The 23,776-nt window shown below is 39.1% G+C and overlaps 1 long non-coding RNA gene across 1 annotated transcript; it reads left to right on the forward strand.

Moving 5' to 3' along the window:
- The first annotated feature begins 4,227 nt into the window (after positions 1-4,227).
- Positions 4,228-21,876, forward strand: LOC131204197 (uncharacterized). The gene is made up of 4 exons (XR_009156552.1): positions 4,228-4,333; positions 5,110-5,137; positions 19,204-19,242; positions 20,768-21,876. It is a non-coding gene; the product is annotated as an uncharacterized LOC131204197 (long non-coding RNA).
- The last annotated feature ends 1,900 nt before the right edge of the window (positions 21,877-23,776 follow it).

The following is a 23,776-nucleotide window of genomic DNA, read 5'->3' on the forward strand; positions in this document are numbered from 1 at the left end:
AAACCAAGTTCTCAGGATTTACTTCAGCCACTGCAGACGAGCAAAAGAGGAACAGCTGTTTAATATGGCAACAGCTGGTCTGCCGTGCAAAGCAACACACACACACACACACACACAGAGAGAGAGAGAGAGAGAGAGAGAGAGAGAGAGAGAGAAGGCAATCTTTCCAAACATGTGTTCAATTGTACACAGGAGGGAAGTATATCAAGTTGAAGCTTGAATGTTGGAGCAGACATAGAGTATTTAATCCTATTTCTCCATCTCTCTGTGTGTACAGAGAATGAATAGGCAGAGCTCACTCCTAAGTTATAGCTAGTTATCTAGACACATCTTGACCATGACAACACTTCTTTGATAGAGACGTTTCTCTTTTTCGTTCAGAAAATGCTTATTTAAACTTATTTAAAGAGGAACAGGATAAAAAAGAATGCCATTTTTTCAGTTTACAGGAAATCTAGTGACCATTTCTTCTATAGAAGAAATAATCCAAACAGATATTTGGTACAACTTTCTTCTAGTTTTTTTCTTTTAGCTGTAAATAACTCAGAATACTGACAAAAGTTTTTCATCTTTTTTTTAAACTGCCCAACTGAGATTCTACCATGGTGGCTGCTGTTTTTCCCCCAAGAGTCTTGCTTGTCTTTTTCCATATATTGCTTTATGAATAATTATTACCACAACGAAGTCTTTGGAAATGATATTCAGATGCCATAATATGTCTATGTTTACACAATTAGAACACTGGAATGATTTTTCTCTGTGACTCTCTATGGAAGTGGGACTCCGAAGAAGAAGGATAGAAAGAGTATTAATACTTTTGAATTTTGTGTTGGAGAAGACTCCTGAAAATACTATGCATAGCCAAAAAAATAAATAAATGAAAAAAAAAAATGAATCATAGAACAAATCAGTTCAGAGCTCTTGGCTTAAATTATTATATTTTGGGTACATTTTGCAAAGATCTAGCTCCCTTGAAAAATCTATACTGTTGGGAAAGATGGAAGAAAAAAAAGAAGACAAAGTCAGGGAATTGCACAAGAAGTGTCCAAATGAAATCAGAGACAATGACACAAACTTGTAGTTTTATGTAAATAAACATATTTTACACTTATATTTACAGTGGACAAGAGAAAAAGGAACACAGAAACATCATGAGGTAAATCTAAACAGCATACAGAGCACACAAGAAGAAAAAGGCAGGAAAAAAGAAAATTCCCACTTCACCCACAGCAACCAATCATAGCGTAGATTGCCTCATGCGAGTCAGCACTCTCCAACCAATCAACTACAACCATGTGTTCTGGCCCTTTGTACACTTTACTGTTTTAGCTACTAAATTAAATATCCTAACGAGTAATGATAGAGTACATTACAACAGCCATAGGTGAACCATTGGAAGTTCTGAAGGACCAGGTTGGGACTCATAATTCTGGAAAAGTCATATTTATGTGGTTGCTAAGAAATGAGTCAATACAATTTTTTAAAAAAATTAGGAAATTCCATTTCTCTTCTTAATAGAAATAGTTTGAATGTAGTGTCTTTTTTTGACACAAGTGGGGAAAAGAAATAAAGCCACATCTTTTCCAGTGCAATTTCTAGTTTGAAGTCATAGAAGTTGCCATCACTTTTCAAAAGCCGATCCAATGAGATATATTGCTTTTCGGATGTTGCATTCAATGTTCTGAATGGAACTATTTTTCATTTTTCAGTGTAGCTCAGGATTTCAAACAAAGGATATATTCATATAGAATAGAATAGAATTTTATTGGCCAAGTGTGATTGGAAACACAAGGAATTTGTCTTGGTGCATATGCTCTCAGTGTACATAAAAGAAAAGATACGTTCATCAAGGTACAACATTTACAACACAATTGATGATCAATATATCAATATAAATCATAAGGATTGCCGCAACAAGTTATAGTCATACAGTCATAAGTGGAAAGAGATTGGTGATGGGAACGATGAGAAGATTAATAGTAGTGCAGATTCAGTAAATAGTCTGACAGTGTTGATGGAATTATTTGTTTAGCAGAGTGATGGCCTTTGGGAAAAAACTGTTCTTGTGTCTAGTTGTTCTGGTGTGCAGTGCTCTATAGCGTCGTTTTGAGGGTAGGAGTTGAAACAGTTTATGTCCAGGATGCGAGTGATCTGCAAATATTTTCACGGCCCTCTTCTTGATTCGTGCAGTATACAGGTCCTCAGTGGAAGGCAGGTTGGTAGCAATTATTTTTTCTGCAGTTCTAATTATCCTCTGAAGTCTGTGTTTTCCTTGTTGGGTTGCAGAACCGAACCAGACAGTTATAGAGGTGAAAATGACAGGCTCAATAATTCCTCTGTAGAACTGGATCAGCAGCTCCTTGGGCAGTTTGAGCTTTCTGAGTTGGCGCAGAAAGAACATATTTGATATGATTATAATCATGTTGATGATGATGTATTATTTTGCCCCTGTATTTGTCTTATAGTACCAGGCTGGCTTCACTGATTTGTGTTTTTACTTTATTGGATAGCTGTTAAGTTTCATAAATGCTTGATTTAAATCCTTCAGTAGTAATCTGTCTGATGAGTCTGAACAAACTTGATTTATTGTAGGGCTTGATTGTAGAGAACAGATTTCATAATGTGTTTTGGCTGGAAGCTGGAAGCGTATAAATATGTATAGCTGGTTTCCAATTAAGGTATTGCTAATAAGTCAGTTACACAGCTTCCCAGGCATATCTCAAAGTGAATCACTTTTAGGCTTTAGTTCTTAATGGAGGTGAGGAGAGTTCAGAATGCCCATTAGGCATTCAACGGGCATTTTTTTCATCAGACTGATATAAGCCTTGCATTATTTTCATTTGGATAGTTTTGGTATTTCACGTAGGCTGTTTTTCCTTTAAATATTTATTATACTCCAGATAGCTCTTGCCTTAGAACTGTTCATTTAATAGCCATTCAAAGTTATAGCAGCATTGAAAAAAGTGACTTACAACAGGTCCTCACACTTATGACCCTTGAGGGCATCCCCACAGTCACGTGACCTCACAATCAAAGTCAACGAGGGCAGCCACATTCACTTAGCTACCACTTGATTCACTTAACAACTGGACCATGGCAAAAAAGGTTGTAAAATTGGACATAACTCACTTAACAACTGCCTAGCTTACAAAGTAAGCTAGCTGGTAGTAAGTGAATGATCATCTGCATTGCAAACTTCAAGGCTTCCATTAGCCCAGTGTACTGTTCTTGTGAGTTAATAGAGCCACATAATGTTCCATATTCAAATGAGTTTATAATAAGTGTATAGAAGTCCATTCCATTCCTTTCAGTGCTATCTGAAATTTATCTCAAAATAACATATATCTAAAATTGGGGTGATGATTTTGTTTTTCTACCCAATCTCCCTTTTGGGAAGTAGTGGTAGGATTGTCTTTCATTTAGTATCATCTTCCTTTGGGAATAATAAAGGGAAAGAGTCCAACTTTGCTTCAATATAGATAGATAGATAGATAGATAGATAGATAGATAGATAGATAGATAGATAGATAGATAGATAGATAGATATTAAAAGGATGTAAAATCCTTGCTGGATGAGGCTAAAAGGTTCAGAGGTAGCTTTTGAACTGAATGTGTCTCTGAAAACTTGCATGCTAGGCTTCTGAAAAGCTAGAATAAGTTTCAAAAGTTTGCATGGTTTTTCTTTTGTTCCTGACAGAAGGGAAAATTATTAAATAAATGACAAGAGGTTAATCGTATGACATGTACTTAACTTTAATTGAATGTAAATTCAAATCAAATCTAGTTTTGTCCTAGTTATTCATGAAGGTTGGGTGTGCAACCAAAACTTGACATTCCCTTGATTTAATTCAGTATGCTACCAGCCAAAAACTTCAAAATTCATCAGCATCTAGAAAACCACAAGATCCCCACCCTTCCTTTCACTTTTCATAATGATAGAAAGGTATGATAAATTCACTAGATTCCCTTCTATCCCATAATAATTGCCATTGGGTAGATTATGTAGTTTAGTATATGAAGAGGACTATTATGAAGGAGAAAGGAATGTGTCTTTAAAAAAGTGAGGGTGAATAACATTAAAGGCCCTCCCTCAGTTCTGCTCACTTAGAACTGTTCTCCCCACCCTTTTCTATTAGCTCAGTTTATTCATGGCCTAGATAGAAAAGCCACTCCCTATACTGTTTTCTGATCTCCACCCAGCCTTCATACCCCAGTTTGCTCTGGCTACTCTTAGTCTACTGGGAAGAACTAGTCTTGCATGAGGATCTCAGCTCCTACCTGAGCCTCTTGCTTTCCTCTTGGTGAACTCTGAGGGGAGAGAACCAGTGCTAGTGTAAGTTTCCAGTCACAAACTGGCAGAAAATCTGGCTGGTATAATTGCTCTTTCCTTACTGCTAATCCCTACTCTATTTCAATAATAAGGCTGGAGGATGGTGCTGTGACTACTGTTTTCCTGAATGCCATCACTCTGCTAAACAAATAATTCCTTCAACACTGTCAAACTATTTAAAAAATCTGCACTACTATTAATCTTCTCATCGTTCCCATCACCCATCTCCTTCCACTTATGACTGTATGACTGTAACTTTATTGCTTGTATCCTTACGATTTATATTGATATTGATTGTTTCCTGATTGCTTATTTGTACCCTATGGCTATCATTAAGTGTTGTATCTTATGATTCTTGATGAACGTATCTTTTCTTTTATGTACACTGAGAGCATATGCACCATAGAACAAGAAGCAATGGGTGGAAACTGATCAAGGAAAGAAGCAACTTAGAACTAAGGAGAAATTTCCTGACAGTTAGAACAATTAATAAGTGGAACGACTTGCCTGCAGAAGTTGTAAATGCTCCAACACTGGAAATTTTTAAGAAAATGTTGGATAACCATCTGTTTGAGATGGTATAGGGTTTCCTGCCTGGGCAGGGGGTTGGACTAGAAGGCCTCCAAGGTCCTTTCCAACTCTGTTGTTATTATTATTATTATTATAAGACAAATTCCTTGTGTGCCCTTGGCCACACTTGGCCAATTAAAAAAAAATTCTATTCTATTCTTTAACAGGGGTCAAGTTAAAAAATAACAATAATTGGTGTATTCCCCTAGGTTCAGAAACTGTTGGTCAGGCGTTTAGGTAAGTAAATGTAAAGAATGACATAAGGGAGTAGGTGGCCAGGAGGAACTGGACAGATCTTAGCCTCTCACCAAATCATCTGCATCATCCACCAATCACATCATAGACACTGGAATAGGTAAAGATAATTAAGCTGTCATAGTTGTGGGAGATGAGATGAAGGCAACATGATGAGCATATGGGAGGTGGGGGCCCTCTAAAACCTATTACTGGCTTATGTTCATACTATGGTTAGAAAATGTGAGTAACAATCCTTATAGTAACAGGATATATTTAGCCATGATCATAGATGTCATCTGAACTAAGGAGGCAAACCTTCAGTGCCCAGAAGCAGAAAACTCAATAATACAGTAGTGGCCAGTTTAGTGTAATGTTGGCCTAAAACCCAGAAAACTGAGAGTTCTAATCCCTCCTTAAGCATGAAAGGTGATTGGATGACTTTGGGGCAGTTATTGTCTCTTAGCCCAACCTACCTCACAGGACTGTTGTTGTGGGGAAAAAGAGGAAGAGGAAGCAGTATTATGAATACGCTCTGCCCTGAGTTATACAGGAGGGGTTTAAAAAATGGAATAAATAAAAAATAAACTAGTTACTCAGAGCAAATGCCACACTGGATGTATCAAGAATTCATTAAATTGAATTCATGTATGTTGGAGGGATTTGGACCCTAAGCCTCAAATAACTTTAGTACAGAACCTTTAGAGATACCCAGCTTGCAATATGTTATGAGATGAGTTTGAAAGCCTCCCAAGAGGTGACATGTGGCTGAGTTCTAGCAATTTTCTCTTGAGATAGTGGGTTGTGCCTTCATCTCTTAAGGGGTCATTTGTTCGCCCTCTTCTCAAGAAACCATACTTTTGTCCAATTTCCAATCTTCCCTTTTTAGGGAGGATTGTTGAGAAGGTGGTTGTGCAACAGCTTTAGAGAACCCTGGATCTCTAAAGTCAGATTTCTTTCAGTCAGATTTCAGGCTATGGGACTGGGACAGCACTTTTGGATGATCCCATCATCAGTGGGATGGGGATAATGCATCCATCCTTGCTCTTCTTTCCACTTCTTTGTCTCTTGGTGGCCTTCAGTACCATTGATTATAATATTCTTCTGGACAGACTCAGAGACATGAGGGTAGGTACTGTTTTATGCTGATTGTTCTCCTTCTTCTGGGGTCAATTCTAGTTAGTGTTGATCCGGAGCAAAAGGCCACCACCACCTTAGCTCCTGCCTTAGTACCCTTTCTGCTCTTTTAAACCAGGGGTCTCCAAACTTGGTCCCTTTAAGACTTGTGACTTCAACTCTCAGAGTCTTTGCTGACTGAGGAACTCTGGGAGTTGAAGTCCACAAGTCTTAAAGGGACCAAGGTTGGAGACCCCTGTTTTAAACATCTATATGAAGCTGCAGGGTGAGACAAATTTTCACTCTATGTTTGATGACTTAAGTGATACTTAAGATATACATTGTAAGCCGCCCTGAGTCTTCGGAGAAGGGCGGGGTATAAATGTAAACAAAAAAAAAAATACTGTTGATATTCTATCTCGGGACCTGGAGATTATAGGCATCTTCATGGGGAACAACAGATTTCAAATGACCCCTGACAAGACTGAGTGGGTTTAAGTTGTAGGGCCTTCCAAATCTGTGACTTTAACATCTCTAGTAATGGATGGGTTGACACTGCCACAAATAGACCTGGTGCTGAATCTGTAGGACCTTCTGTAAGACTCCTGGTTGAAAAACAGGTGGCTGTAACTAGGAGGGCCTTTGCATAATGTTACATTGCATCCTTTCCCGAATTGAGAGGCTATGTTCTCAGGTATTCATGCCCTAATCACCAGCTGAATGGACTACTGTAACACAGTTTACATGAAGCTGCCCTTTTAAAGTATCCAGAAGGTTCAATTGGTACAAAATGTGACAGTGCAGTCCTCACCTATGGACTTGTTATCAGTTACTACGTTGAACTCTCTTGTAAATTATCTTTCCCTGGACATTTTTTATTTATTTATTTATTTAATTTATATACCGCCCTTCTCCCGAAGGACTCAGGGCGGTTTACAGCCATGGTAAAAAGTACAAATCAAAAAGTTAAAAAAGCATTTAAAAACTAATTAAATTAAAGGCTGAAAGAATTATAATAAAACTATATTAAAACCCCAATAAAAAACTTCATTAAGCCAGCTCTGCATGATGGAACAAAAAGGTCTTTAGCTCGCGGCTAAAGGTCCGGAGATCAGGAAGTTGATGTATCCTTGGAGGCAGTTCATTCCAGAGGGCAGGAGCCCCCACAGAGAAGGCCCTCCCCCTGGGGGTCGCCAGTCTACATTGTTTGACCGACGGCACCCTGAGGAGACCCCCTCTATGGGAGCGCACGGGTTGATGGGAGGCTATTGGTAGCAGCAGGCGGTCTCGTAGATAACCCGGTCCTATGCCATGGAGCGCTTTAAAGGTGATAACCAATACCTTGAATTGCACCCGGTTGGGTGCACCCAGTTCGGGACATCTCCTGAACTGAATCAGCATTGCATTGGTAGGTGTCATTTTATAAAACAAGGCTAATATTCCTGGCCTTGGGCTTGATTTTAGTTTTCAGCTGCAGCAAGCGATCAGTAAGGTGGGAATGAGAATGACCTACTTAGCACACTGGTTATGAGGATAAGCTAGATAACAATTATAAAGCACTTTCCATATTAAAACTATCTTGGTCCAGCTACTTAATGCAGTTCCCCGCCGGCTGTGAGCTGCCTAAACCCTGCTGGGCTTGGATTAAAAAGAATATCTCCTTGATGTCACATGCATCCAAAGTGAATGCTGATCATTATACTGGAGACTAACAAGACCTATTTGTTCCAAAAGCTCCTTTTCATAGCTTTCACATCTTAGTAGATTAGGAATGGTACTAATTACGTGTGTGTTTGGTTGTTAGATTTATATCTTGCCTTCCATTCGGAAGCTTAAGGTAGTATACACAGTGCTCCTTCCCTCCATTTTCCTTGCACAACCATCCTGTGAGTTAGAGATCTTTGCTGAGGATGGGCTGGAAGGTGGACTTTCCAAAGCCAATCCAGTATTTTAATTTTTACATTAAATGATTATGTGTAATCAAGTTGTTTTTGACTCCTAGTCTCCACATTTTAACCTGTTATTTTAGGGTTTCCAGCATTGTTACCATTGTCACTGAGTCCATCCACTTTGCTGTTGGTCCTTTTCTACTTCTCTTTCATTTAATGGCAGAGGATGTGAATGGATTATTTTTGATCATTTTATTTACATCTCTGGTAAGATGCACACTAATTTCCTTCCATCTTCCTTTCTTTGGTACTCCCCCACCTCTTCAAATTTGACCCCAATTAACCCCAATCTGTCTGAGAATCAGGTAGCATAATTAAAGCTGCTTCCTTCTGATCTGTGTGTGGAAACATAAATGCAAGCCTGCACAATTCTTGGGGCTGGATAAGTAAGGAGCAAACTGAGCCTGCCAGCTGGTTGATTCAGCTAAAGCAAGTTCACCTGCAGGCTTGGGTGTTGGTTTACTCCTGTTGTAATCATTTTGAAAGAAAACATCCCCAGACAGAAGTAAATGATCTGGAGTAAGGGCATAGCCAAATTATGCAGTGTGATTAAAAATAAACACTCAGTTGGCCTCTGCATCCTCTAAGCTACTTTTTTTTTTGCTCAGAAAAGTGACTAAAGGCTTTGCTACTACATTTCTTATGTTCCTTTTTTTTAATGCAACTCATCCTAGAGCTTATATTTGTGCAGAGAAGAAGATGATCACACCAAATGTTTCCAAGTCCAATGGATTCAGATGATTTTTATGAATGATAGTCAACAATCATAGAGACTAGCTGGAGTTGTATTAAGTTTTTCCCAGGAAAGATGACATGGACTTGTTTGGGACTTGAAATGCAACTGGCCCAAACAAGTTATTTCTTGCTGTTGGATCTTCACACTACCAGGGAGCCCTTGCTTACTGTGAAGGTGCTATTGCATTTGTTATGTAAACACTTAACAAAGTCACTGTACCAGAACACAGCAGTCAAAAGAATTAGTTTAGTTTTTCTTTCAACATTTTAAAAAATTAGATCAAAAGAGGTTTTTATTTATTTATTTATTTATAATTACATTTCTATACCGCACCATCTCCCGAAGGACTCAGGGCGGTTTACAGCCATATTAAAATACACACACCAATACAAATATAAATATAATAAATAACAATATTTAAAAACAATTAAAAACAAATATTTAATGGCCGAATCGCTAAAACGGTCGAAGACCGATTTTGCTAAAATATTTCTTAGGCTAGTCCCGCTTGGTGAAATAATAAAGTCTTCAGTTCACATTTGAAGGCCCGGAGGTCGGGGAGTTGGCGTAACCCCGGAGGTAGCTCGTTCCATAGGGCTGGTGCCGCCACAGAGAATGCCCTCCCCCTGGGGGCCGCCAACCTACATTGTTTCGTCAACGGCACCCTGAGGAGGCCCGCTCTGTGGGAGTGCACAGGTCGTTGGGAGGCAATCGGTGGTAGAAGGCGGTCTCGCAAATACCCCGGTCCTAAGCCATGGAGTGCTTTAAAGGTGGTAACCAGCACCTTGAATTGCACCCGGAAGGCTACTGGCAGCCAGTGCAGGCCGCGCAGAATGGGTGTTATATGGGAGCAACCTTTCACACCTTTAATTGCACAATCCGAACAGCTCACGGGCTAAGAATTCTTGCTGAAGTCCAGCATGTGCAGAAACATTTTAATGTAAAGGAACTGTTGATGAAGAAAGGGTATGTTGAGAAAATTTGAACAGGTGGGCTAATAACTGGAATTGACCTGTTGGAAGAAATATTCATCTGGGTTCAGTTCCAAGTGGGGACAAAGACACTGGAAACATGGAGGCTGCTTGGAAAGATGGTTTAATGGTTGTCAGGATCACATAGGGTTGAGATCCTGAACAGAAAAAGGATGAGATCCTGTGCGCTCCCTTGCTTTATGCTTTTTCTGAGCTTTGAACTTTCTGGGGCACAGGAAGAGTATCCTGATTGGTTGTCAGGCTCCCAGGGGGTGGGGGTCTTAGCTAGCCTTGCTGGCTGATGTAATCTTCCCAGGTGTCATGTGCTGAGTTTCAGTTGCTAGATGGGTCCTATTATGTTGCAGATGATGGCCCATTGACAAAGGTGGGGAGAATGAGTTTCTACCTCTGACCCATTGACAAAGGTGGGGGGAGTCAGGAAGCTGCTTTGTCTTTAAAACATATTTCTCCATTTCTCATTCAGGGAAATATATTCTGTCTTTTTAAATATTTTCTAAAATATTTCATTCTTCTAGGAGTGGGGTGGGTGCTAATTTCCTACAGACCACAAGGACAAAATTGAGCAACACGTTACACATTTATGGGGTTGAATAATGCAACATTAGAAAGCCAGTATTCTGTATCTCTCACAGCAGCTAATTGGGTATATTTGGGATGCTCACAAACTTGTTTTGGAGAGTATTAGCTCAGCAATCATTTCTCAGCAATCACCATTTAAGAGATATTGCTCATGATTCAAGGGATGGTAAACAGCTGTCAATCTTAACAGCAATTGGTTTACCATCAATTTCTCCGGTCTCCCTTTGAAAAAAATCTAGAGTTGCTGCTATTTTTTACAATTTCTGATAATCAATTCCACTGTGTGAAAAGGTTTTTCCTTCTGCTGAGCCTCGATTTCCTTGCAGTTAGTTAAAATCTCTAGTTCTAACACAGTGTAAAGGCGGGGGAGGGGATCATCCCGTGATTATAATAGCTATACTATGTAAGATTTTATATAACATAATCATGACTTCTCTTATCCTCATTTGTCCTAACCTTAAGGAGTCCCAACTGCTACTCACTTGCTTCCTCCTCTTCCTCCATCTTTTCTGATTCTACAATATTCTTCATAAGGTGTGATGACCAAACCTCTATATAATACTTCAAGTGTGGCCTCATCACAGTTTTGTATAAGGTAGTGGCGAAATCTGAACCCATTTACTACCGGTTTGTTGGCTGCGCATGTGCGCTGCGTGCCAAATGCGAGGTGTGCATGCATGCGCACAGTGCATGCCAAAAGGAGGATGGGGTAAGCAGAACAGCGTGCGGGGGAGGGGTTGATCAGCTGTGGCGCACGATCTTTTTTTTAACTTTTAAAAGCATTTTTTTACAACCTATTCAGCCAAATAAGTTGTAAAAAAATGCTTTTAAAAGTAAAAAAAACCCCGCTCTGATGATCGCACAGCTCAGCTGTGATCGTCAGAACCCTTTTTTACCTTTTAAAAGCATTTTTTACAACCTATTCCTACCATTCGGGTGGGAAAAGCGAGCGAGCCAGAAAGAAGCGGCAAGCGGGCAAGTGGGCGACCGGGCGATTAGGTGGGCATGGGTGGAGGGGCCAGGGATTTTTGCTACCAGTTCTCCAAACCACCCGCCACCATCACTACCGGATCAGCCGATCTGGTCCGAATTGGGAACATCCGGTCCGAATTGGGAACATTTCACCAATTGGGTATAAGGCAATTATTATCTAGGTAGTTCTACTTTCAATTCTCTTTCAGATGGTACCAAAAAAGTACCCAAATTTCTACATCAATGGACAGCTTAATAAAGATTTCAACCCAGGGTCCAGCTGCTACAAAAAGGCCAACTCCACAGCAGTTCTGCTGTCACTTCCTTTTCTAATGATCCCAGACATTGAGTTTGCCCTTTGCACAGCCCCACACAGCGCATTAATATTTTCATTCAGCTGTCCATTGTGGCTCTAAGATCTCTTTCTTAATCCATCACTGGCAATTTGGATCCTATTAAGACAAATAACTAATACAAATGCCTGAAGGGAGTTTCCAAAGAAATGCAAACAATATGGTTACAAAGATGGACTGTGTGTACTTTGAAAATGATTCAGAAGTGCTTTGAACTGCAAATCCAAGTTTTTTTTTCAGCCTGAAAAAAAGTGCTGCTTTTTTAGGAGATGCATTAACTTTAATGCATGGATTCTTGAAATAGTAGCACTTTTTTCAGATTCAGTCTGAAAGAGGTCAGGCTTCTTTAATTGATAAAAGAGAGATATTATGCTTACCTGAGGTCTGGAGCACAACTTCTGAATCATTCTGCAGCAAGCTCAAAACAAATAATCCCAATGTTGCCTAATTAGAGAAGAATAAGATCTAGTTGAGAATGTTAATGAACCCATTTAGGCAAGCAACTAGAATTAAGCGAAATACCCATGCCTGGTCAGACACACTTTGTTTAATGAAATGGGAGAATGGCAAGGGAAAGAGAACAATCAGATAAAAGGGGAGGAACTAATGGGCAGAGAAAGAAACTTGGGAAGAATCTGCCCCAACTAATCAGGTGGTAAAAAGACAGCAGGAGAATCATACTTTCAAACTTGAAAGATTCTGTAGCCTTATAATAAAGTTAAAGATTCTCATAATAGCCTTATAATAAAAAAGAATTAGCTGATCTGGTTGTGTTTTTTTGTCTGGTCTATTTTTGACGATTTTGAGTCTTCCTCTAATGCAGCGATTCTCAACCTGTGGGTCGCGACCCCGTTGGGGGTCGAATGACGATTTGCCAGGGGTCGCCTAAGACCATCGGAAATATGGGAAGTATACTTGCGAGTCGAAGAATCGCGAATTCGGCTTCAGGCGCGATGAATTAAAAAAGAGAGAAATCTTTGCTCTGATGTCTCCCTCTCAAGCCAGCTGCAATCATTCCCAATCGCTAGCCTAATCTGGCTTCAGGCACGATAAACTTAATAGGGGAGGAGTCTCCGCTTTAATGCCTCCGTCCTCAAGGCAATCGCAAGCAGTTCAGATCGCTAGCCAATACGGCTTCAGGCGCGATAAATTCAAAAAAACAGTTTGCCGCTTTTTTTCCCCTTCTGCGGTTGGGGTCGCCACATCGTGGGGAATTGTATTAAAGGGGTCGCAGCACTATAAAGGTTGAGAACCACTGCCCTAATGGCGTGCTAGGTATCTCTTCTAGTGCTGAATCTCCCAGAGCATCTCAGTAAACCAAGGTTTACCACCCTAGGATCAGTGCAGAGAGAAACGCCTCATAAGAACTACATGATCCAAGTACAAAGCCACCTGCCCATTCTAGACAGTGATTAAGGTCTTTTTGAATCTCATGAGATCATGAGGGGAAATTCCAAGCTTTTCCTGGAACATTTCCCCCCCACCCACCAGGTCCATCAATCACTCAGGGCAGGTTGATTGAATGGGCCTCAGGGCAGATTGATTGAATCTGCCAGGAGGACTGACACAATGAGCTAAAAGGCAACAAGAGAGTGATCTGTCCATGGCTCAGACTGATGTTAATGTCCTTTGCTATCAGAGGACATCTCAAGTACAATGGGACAAAAAAAGTAGATCTAATATACTGTCTCTGGAATGTGCTATATTACAAGTGACTTGGGACAGGTCTATGGTTGTTATGGAGGCCGTAAACTCCTGAATTGTCCCAGACTCAATTGAATGACAAATTAAAATCCCCAAGTACCGGAGTCCTTTCAGATACTATTAGCAGGCCAGCAGAGGAATTCAGCAGTGCTGGCAAGGATGACAATAGACAGCAGGAAGGGAGTATACCAACAGCAATCCTAACTGTTCCATTAAGATCCTATTCAAATAGAGGGCCTCATATCTTGTTATCTGTATAGTAAAGCCTTGAAAGCTTGCAATGGCTCATGGGTGACAACTGCCCCTTCACTTCCCCTGGGCTCTCAGATGGTACAGAACTTGAAACTCAGGTGAGCACATTTCTGAGATTAGTCCGATTAGTTCTTGGTAAGCATGCTAGGTTGGCACATGCCTCCAGGATAAGATTATGAGTATGGTCAGGTTTGGTACACACTGACCTGGCATTCATTATAAATACTTTGATTCAGGAGCAGAAACTGAGGCCTGATACCCAAATTGTTTTCAGACTGCAGATCTGGTGACCCTGAATGTGGCCTGCCTCTGGCCTCCTGCTATACTACCACCACCCCTCTGCCTATCATTCAGAGGTGGATTTCAGCAGGTTCTGACCAGTTCTGGAGAACCGGTAGTGGAAATTTTGAATAGTTTGGAGAACCAGTAGTAAAAATTCTGACTGGCCCCGCCCGCACCTATTCTCTGCCTCCCGAAACCCAGCTGATTGGGAGGAAATGAGGATTTTACAGTATCCTTCCCCTGGAATGGGGAGGGAATGGAGATTTTACAGGAACCTTCCCCTGCCACACCCACCAAGCCACACCCACCAAGCCACACCCACAGAACCAGTAGTAAAAAATTTTGAAACCTACCACTGCTATCATTGGTAAAATGGTCCTCCCTGTTCCTTCAGGTCTCCTGGTCCACCCCCACCTAGAGCCCCAGCAGCCTACTCCAGCAGCTCAGCTTATTCCAAAGGGAACGGGACCAGTCCAAGCACTTGGCAGCCTTGAAGGTGTGGAAAGAGCCAAACTCCTTATGTGGAAAATAGCACCCAGGTCTTACCTCCATCTCCATTCCCCAGTAAAGCACCCACTAAGTTGGAACTGGCCCAAAATTCAGCACTTTTGGGCCTACAATAGCCATTGAGTTTGCCCTTTGCACAGCCCCACACAGCGCATTAATATTTTCATTCAGCTGTCCATTGTGGCTCTAAGATCTCTTTCTTAATCCATCACTGGCAATTTGGATCCTATTAAGACAAATAACTAATACAAATGCCTGAAGGGAGTTTCCAAAGAAATGCAAACAATATGGTTACAAAGATGGACTGTGTGTACTTTGAAAATGATTCAGAAGTGCTTTGAACTGCAAATCCAAGTTTTTTTTTCAGCCTGAAAAAAAGTGCTGCTTTTTTAGGAGATGCATTAACTTTAATGCATGGATTCTTGAAATAGTAGCACTTTTTTCAGATTCAGTCTGAAAGAGGTCAGGCTTCTTTAATTGATAAAAGAGAGATATTATGCTTACCTGAGGTCTGGAGCACAACTTCTGAATCATTCTGCAGCAAGCTCAAAACAAATAATCCCAATGTTGCCTAATTAGAGAAGAATAAGATCTAGTTGAGAATGTTAATGAACCCATTTAGGCAAGCAACTAGAATTAAGCGAAATACCCATGCCTGGTCAGACACACTTTGTTTAATGAAATGGGAGAATGGCAAGGGAAAGAGAACAATCAGATAAAAGGGGAGGAACTAATGGGCAGAGAAAGCAACTTGGGAAGAATCTGCCCCAACTAATCAGGTGGTAAAAAGACAGCAGGAGAATCATACTTTCAAACTTGAAAGATTCTGTTGCCTTATAATAAAGTTAAAGATTCTCATAATAGCCTTATAATAAAGAAGAATTAGCTGATCTGGTTGTGTTTTTTTGTCTGGTCTATTTTTGACGATTTTGAGTCTTCCACTAATGCAGCGATTCTCAACCTGTGGGTCGCGACCCCGTTGGGGGTCGAATGACGATTTGCCAGGGGTCGCCTAAGACCATCGGAAATATGGGAAGTATACTTGTGAGTCGAAGAATCGCGAATTCGGCTTCAGGCGCGATGAATTAAAAAAGAGAGAAATCTTTGCTCTGATGTCTCCCTCTCAAGCCAGCTGCAATCACTCCCAATCGCTAGCCTAATCTGGCTTCAGGCGCGATAAACTTAATAGGGGAGGAGTCTCCGCTTTAGTGCCTCCGTCCTCAAGGCAATCGCAAGCAGTTCAGATCGCTAGCCAATACGGCTTCAGGTGCGATAAATTCAAAACGAAAATAATTTTACAGTTGGGGTCGCCACATCATGGGGAATTGTATTAAAGGGGTCGCAGCACTATAAAGGTTGAGAACCAGTGCTCTATAATGACTCTTGCAGCTTTCACAAATGCAAAGAACTCACAGCCCAGCCAAGTCTTCATGGGGGCCGCAGCCTCCACAACCTCAGGTTTCTGTGTTACTATGTGTCTTCTGCCCTCTGTGGCAATCCCATTGTCTCTGTACTGTCTATAGCCGTGATGGCGAATCTATGGCACATGTGCCAGAGGTGGCACATAGAGCCCTTTCTGCTGGCACATGCACCGTTGCCCCAGGTCAGCTCTCCATGGCGTTTCTTTCCTGAGCTTCTGTTTCCCTGCAAACAATGAAACAGAAGCTCATGAAAGAAAAAGATCTTACCTTTTGCTGCACTGCCGGTGTTGGGATGCCCCTCCTCCCGCCAGCCAACTTGTCTTCGGGTCTCTGCTGCGCATGCACGCATGCCCGCACATGCAAGTGCACATGTCCATCCATGTCCATGCATGTCCATGCATATCTGTACATGTCTGCATGCACACATTTAAGTTTGGGCATGTGCATGTGCAGTTTGAGCATTCGGTGCCTAAAAGATTTGCCATCATTGATCTATAGCCTTAAATCTCTATACAATGTGTATGGGCCCCAAGCCCTAAAACTGCCACAAGGATTTTTACAGCTTCCATGGTTGCCAAGCTCCCCCCCCTCTCGCAAAAAACTTTATGGCCTGTATTTCCATTATGATCTCCATGACTCTGCAGTCTCCATGCCGTCCTTCTTCACGTCCTTCCCACCCGGCAGTGGTGGGATTCAAGTAATTTAACAACCGGTTCTCTGCCCTAATGATTTCTTCCAACAACCAGTTTACCAAACTGCTCAGAAAGTTAACAACCGTTGAAGTGGTGCGAACTGGCTGAATCCCACCACTGTGCAAGGGGTTATTAAAGTCACTACTAACCTCCTGGCTCACCCTCAATATCTTATGGGTAATTAACCAATCTAGACCCCTCACTCAGCAAAACACAAAATAACAAAAACATACAAAAACATGCAAAGAACTCACAGACCAATCAAGTCCCCATCATTAAACAGCCTTTCTGGTCACCATTTTGATCAGGTTAAATTATCAGTCTCAGAAACCTCTTTCACACACAGAAACTCACGCCCAGAATGGTTCAACCTCCAGCAATTTGAAACTTTAGCTATCACGTAAAGTTAACATTCATAAGATTCCAATATTCATATGGTAGAAAGAAGTGCAGCACTGGATGACTGCTTGGGATAAATCCTATGTGCTGTATTTTTACAAGCTTGTGTCCTTTAGACTGAGTATTTTGGGAGTTATAGTCCCAATACATCTGTTGAGACCAGATTGTTGAAGCCAGACATTATGTGTGAAATATAACTCATGTCATAGTAATGGAATAAATATGTTTAATTTGTCTAAAGGAACAAATCTTGATGATTAAAATTTTACAAGAACTCTGCAAAGTTTCTTACCTGTTTATCACCTACAGAGACAGAATCAAGGGAAGGAAAAAAAAAACCCACAGTCTATTATAAGAGCAACAATACAATCTGGTCAAAAGGAGAGGACAAGAAATGCTTTATTTGGCACTCTCTAGATTGGCAAAAATATATCCAAATTTTAATCTAGCCTAAGAACAAAATGTTTTAGTTTAAATTTTAATGTTTTAAATTTTAAATTTTAATGGGGGTTTTACTGGTTTTTTATTTTTTTAGTGATCAGGCTATGATAATATTTAGTTTTAACTGGGTTTTAATGTTTATTTATTATATTGTTTTTATATTGTTTTTAATATGCCTGTGAACCGCCCTGAGTCCTACGGGAGATGGTGCGGTATATAAGTTTGATAAATAAATAAATAAAAATCTCAAATGTTGGAAATGTGGACAAAAGATAGGTACCTTCTTTCATATATGGTGGTTATGCTCCAAAACTAAAAAATATTGGCTGAAGGTACATAGTTGGATACAGGAAGTAACAGGCTTCAAGATAGAATATGCACCAGAATTCTTTCTTCTAGGTATAATGAAAAGGAAATATGAAAAAAAAACCCATATATTATTCTGCACATGATAACAGCAGCCAGATTGGCTTTCACACAATGTTGGAGAAGTCAAAACATACCCTCTGAAGATTTAATAATTAAAAAGTATTGGACTGCGCCAAAATGGACAAAATGACTCTTGAATTGAAAGGATTGATGGATTCAGATTTTTACATAATATGGGAGAAATGGTACAATTGGATCGAAAATAGAAGAAAATAAAAGAGGATAGAACTCTAAATAGAATGTAAAATTAGTATAAATGTATAGAACATAGATAGAATACTAGAACTAGATATAGACTACTAATAGGATGATATAAAACAGGGGTTTCCAACCTTGGTCCCTTTAAGACTTGTGGACTTCAACTCCCAGAATTCCTCAGCCAACTTTGCTGGCTGAGGGACTCTGGGAGTTGAAGTCCACAAGTCTTAAAGGGACCAAGGTTGGAGACCTCTGATATAAAAGGTCACAGTCATGTGTAAGTGGTGAATAAGAATTGTTTAACTGTAAAAACTTGATAAAATAAAAAAGAAATGCTTTATGATTTACTGCAAAACAGTAAATGTTGGGAAATGGCAAATGTTTTGATTTCTCAGGCTGAGTGAAATGTTTGAAGGCAGAGTGAACCTCAAAAGGATTTATGGCTAAGTCTTAACTTGTAAGCAGGATTTCTGTTTTGTTTTGGATTTGCCTTCTTGAGTTGGCACAGGTTTTCTGTTAAAAATTAACATTAATTGACAGTTGATATGCCATCGCTCACAAAATATGACAACTAACATAAAATAGTTTTGTTTTTTTTTACTATTTTACATCTGACATGCAAACAAAGTGTAAAAAAAAAGATCAAGATCTGAACACTGACATTCAGCAAGTCTGTAACTGGCATTGCACCTGCAAATTGCAAATTGTGAAACTTCAGTATTTTCATTTTATCTTGGATATGCTAGTTCAAGCACAAAAGTGAAGATGCAACTGCTGTGCATTGTGAGTCATGTTTATGCATCCAGCTATTAAAAGACAGAATTTTAATGTGGATGATCCAATTGGCATAGCATTATTTGACTGTTTTTCACATTAGCAGCTAGTTTGCTTCCTTCTTGGAGGAGTTTATTGGAATGCATATGGGACCGACTCCTGTTCACCTCCCTATTCTGGAGGGAAGAAACAGCTTGGCAGAACAAAAAAATGCCCAGATGCCAAGATCTTGGACATATTTCTTATGAAATATAATCTTTCTCTTTTGTTAAGCAACCTGCTGAACTGAACTGGAATTTGTGACTAGAGAAGGTAAGATTGGCTGTTGGAACAAGGCTTCTTGTTGGGTGAATGTCTTGTTTCAACTGGCATAAGATCCCTTAATTCTATTATTTGTAGCTTGTGTTGCATTGGCTAAATGCCCAATTCTTCCATTTTTCTAACTCCATTTCTGGATGCTGGAAGTTTCTGCTGCCATTTTTTGCTTTTAGTTGCTGCTGGTAGAAAGTACATGATCAGGCCATTTTGCCTGCTACAAGGTGGAATGGGGAAATAAAAAATGCTTATACTTCCCCCCCCCCCCAGTGAAGCAAAATAGCTAGTCCAGAACTTCAGAATGAGGGGTACTAGAGAATCTTGAAACATAGCTTGGACACAAGAGTAGGATATACAGTATGTTTTAATTTCAATTTACAATCAGTCCCAATTTAACATTCAGCCGCTTTCTAAATGGCTTCCTCCAGAAGTATGTTGAGATAGTGATTCCCAGAATTGCTATGGCCTTTGGTATAATTAGAGGGAAACATGTTAGGAAATAATGCTAACATGATTGATTTAGTAAAGCTCTAGCCAAATGACTTTAGGATAGGTTCATGCTTTCGTATGTGAAAAATTGTTAACTCAGATAGTTTTGCTGGGAAATACGTTGAACCATTTACAAGATTTCTGAATGCATGTAAACTGCAAACACTCAATTTTTCAAATTGCATCTTTTCGTGTGTTTATTGTAAACCACTTAGAATGTTTCAGATATTAGGTGGTTTACAAAAAAAGGTAAAGGTTATTTATATTTTGACTTTTTGTGGGTACATGTGAAGTGATTCAAAGCGAAGTCAAATGATTTGCTTCAAAAACCACTATGAGCACAACAAGAAAGTTATTACGTGACTCCTTTGATATTTGTCAGGGGCATGATTTATGACTTTAAGATGAGACTAATTCATCAATATTCTTTCTCATATTTAGTTAACACCTAAGAGATTGCTTTAAAATGGCAGGGTGTCAACTTTTCATGCTGGAGATGTAATAAAATTGGAAGAAAAATTCACATTATTGTTAACATGAATTTGGGAAGAGAACTCAAGTTTAATAAAGTTAATGCCATGTTGAATTCTATGCCAAAATCTGGAATGTATTTGATTTATGATGCATTTTTAAATTATTGAACTTGGAGAATAGTTAACAAGATTCATTTTGCATGGTTGGAAAAAAATTCACATAGGACTAAATGTCCTGAATTGGAAAAAAATGTATTCAGTCTTACCCTTGAATTGGTTTTCAACTGAAGTAATAGAGAGACTGATCAATATGACATCATGTGGCCATTGTTTAAAAACAGATCCAATTTTACATATTGTTTCTTTTAACCCAAAGTTGATTAAGTGCACAGTTCATTAAGAGATGCTCTTTTGCACAGTCCTAGGAAATATTTTATGGCATTGTCTCCAGAACAAACTGCTTGACTACAAATGTAAATTCTTAACTTCCAAGCACTACTCTGAAGAAGTGAATTTCTGAACATTCCTTTTATTTTGTTTTTAATTATGTTTTCAAATAGCAGTACATTAAACACTATATTTCCATTCTCACAAATGCTGCATTCTTCAGTTCTGCCACCTCATTCAACACGATATATTAGGTCTTACCAACCTAGAAAATAATATCAGATTGGAACAGAGGTTGTTTAACTTTTGACTTGCTTGATCTACTGTTGATGAGTCTCTATAAACTGCCAACCTGAACATGGAGCAAAAGATGGATAGATTGAATCAATAACAGAGCTGAAAGAAAGTCTTTTCATGCAAAAAAAAAAAGAAAGAAGGAAAGAAGGAAGGAAAGAAAGAAAGAAAAAGCCCATTCGTGTATACAGTTTTTTTTTAAAGTTCAGGAAAATATGTTAGAAAAAGAACTCATTTTATTGTTTCTAGTGTTAAATGAGTGTCAGAAATCCTTTTTGATCTGCTACAAATTACCTCCAGAACAATCACTAGATCTTGATTAACGTGACAGAATAATTGGGATTTGCTTACACACAAGTTTCCAATAGCAATTTATTGCTAATAGTTCCCTTAATCTTATGGAAGAGGCTGACCTGTTTCCATTCTATCATCTTAATTGAGGCTTAATGTGGTACCACAGCCTATTTGAAATACAGCTGACCTAAGCCAGCCATTGCAGGAAGAATTACTGCACCAAGATAGTCAGATATTGCTGCATACAAGCAGCATCCTGGTTCTTTCCTGTGCATACAAGCAGTATCCTGTATCCTGGGTCAATTGAGGGTCTTTTACAATGCCATGCATTTGCATGCGGTAGTCCTGCCTAATCCCTTGTCTTCTGATTTATTGTTATTGAACAGGGCTATCCTTAGGGACTTCTGCCCAGCTTTATAAACTATTGTCCAGTATCCTGTGTACTCTAATACAAATTGACACTTATTTTCTCTTATGGATGCAAAATTGTATTCCTCCATGCAGTGCGGACATGGAGGTTTTATCCAGATGGCCAGGAAGCACAGATTCAAACGATCAGTATGGATATAGGGAGAAGAACAACAGAAACAATGTGTTTGTGATATGAGCTTCAGCTGATTTCGGTTTTCCTATTAACAGGAAACAAGCACTCCAACTCCTATTAATAAAAAGATCTTTCAGGCCGAGGCCTTGTTTTTGTTTCAACTGGCATAAGATCATAATTCTATTATTTGTAGCTTGTGTTGCATTGGCTAAATGCCCAATTCTTCCATTTTCTAACTCCATTTCTGGATGCTGGAAGTTTCTGCTGCCATTTTTGCTTTTAGTTGCTGCTGGTAGAAAGTACATGATCAGGCCATTTTGCCTGCTACAAGGTGGAATGGGAAATAAAAATGCTTATACTTCCAGTGAAGCAAAATAGCTAGTCCAGAACTTCAGAATGAGGGGTACTAGAGAATCTTGAAACATAGCTTGGACACAAGAGTAGGATATACAGTATGTTTTAATTTCAATTTACAATCTGTCCCAATTTAACATTCAGCCGCTTTCTAAATGGCTTCCTCCAGAAGTATGTTGAGATAGTGATTCCCAGAATTGCTATGGCCTTTGGTATAATTAGAGGGAAACATGTTAGGAAATAATGCTAACATGATTGATTTAGTAAAGCTCTAGCCAAATGACTTTAGGATAGGTTCATGCTTTCGTATGTGAAAAATTGTTAACTCAGATAGTTTTGCTGGGAAATACGTTGAACCATTTACAAGATTTCTGAATCCATGTAAACTGCAAACACTCAATTTTTCAAATTGCATCTTTTCGTGTGTTTATTGTAAACCACTTAGAATGTTTCAGATATTAGGTGGTTTACAAAAAAAGGTAAAGGTTATTTATATTTTGACTTTTTGTGGGTACATGTGAAGTGATTCAAAGCGAAGTCAAATGATTTGCTTCAAAAACCATTATGAGCACAACAAGAAAGTTATTACGTGACTCCTTTGATATTTGTCAGGGGCATGATTTATGACTTTAAGATGAGACTAATTCATCAATATTCTTTCTCATATTTAGTTAACACCTAAGAGATTGCTTTAAAATGGCAGGGTGTCAACTTTTCATGCTGGAGATGTAATAAAATTGGAAGAAAAATTCACATTATTGTTAACATGAATTTGGGAAGAGAACTCAAGTTTAATAAAGTTAATGCCATGTTGAATTCTATGCCAAAATCTGGAATGTATTTGATTTATGATGCATTTTTAAATTATTGAACTTGGAGAATAGTTAACAAGATTCATTTTGCATGGTTGGAAAAAAATTCACATAGGACTAAATGTCCTGAATTGGAAAAAAATGTATTCAGTCTTACCCTTGAATTGGTTTTCAACTGAAGTAATAGAGAGACTGATCAATATGACATCATGTGGCCATTGTTTAAAAACAGAGCCAATTTTACATATTGTTTCTTTTAACCCAAAGTTGATTAAGTGCACAGTTCATTAAGAGATGCTCTTTTGCACAATCCTAGGAAATATTTTATGGCATTGTCTCCAGAACAAACTGCTTGACTACAAATGTAAATTCTTAACTTCCAAGCACTACTCTGAAGAAGTGAATTTCTGAACATTCCTTTTATTTTGTTTTTAATTATGTTTTCAAATAGCAGTACATTAAACACTATATTTCCATTCTCACAAATGCTGCATTCTTCAGTTCTGCCACCTCATTCAACACGATATATTAGGTCTTACCAACCTAGAAAATAATATCAGATTGGAACAGAGGTTGTTTAACTTTTGACTTGCTTGATCTACTGTTGATGAGTCTCTATAAACTGCCAACCTGAACATGGAGCAAAAGATGGATAGATTGAATCAATAACAGAGCTGAAAGAAAGTCTTTTCATGCAAAAAAAAAAGAAAGAAGGAAAGAAGGAAGGAAAGAAAGAAAGAAAAAGCCCATTCGTGTATACAGTTTTTTTTTTAAAGTTCAGGAAAATATGTTAGAAAAAGAACTCATTTTATTGTTTCTAGTGTTAAATGAGTGTCAGAAATCCTTTTTGATCTGCTACAAATTACCTCCAGAACAATCACTAG

The sequence above is a fragment of the Ahaetulla prasina genome, chromosome 1 (genome assembly GCF_028640845.1).
Source record: "Ahaetulla prasina isolate Xishuangbanna chromosome 1, ASM2864084v1, whole genome shotgun sequence".
In the NCBI taxonomy this organism is placed as follows: Eukaryota; Metazoa; Chordata; class Lepidosauria; order Squamata; family Colubridae; genus Ahaetulla; species Ahaetulla prasina.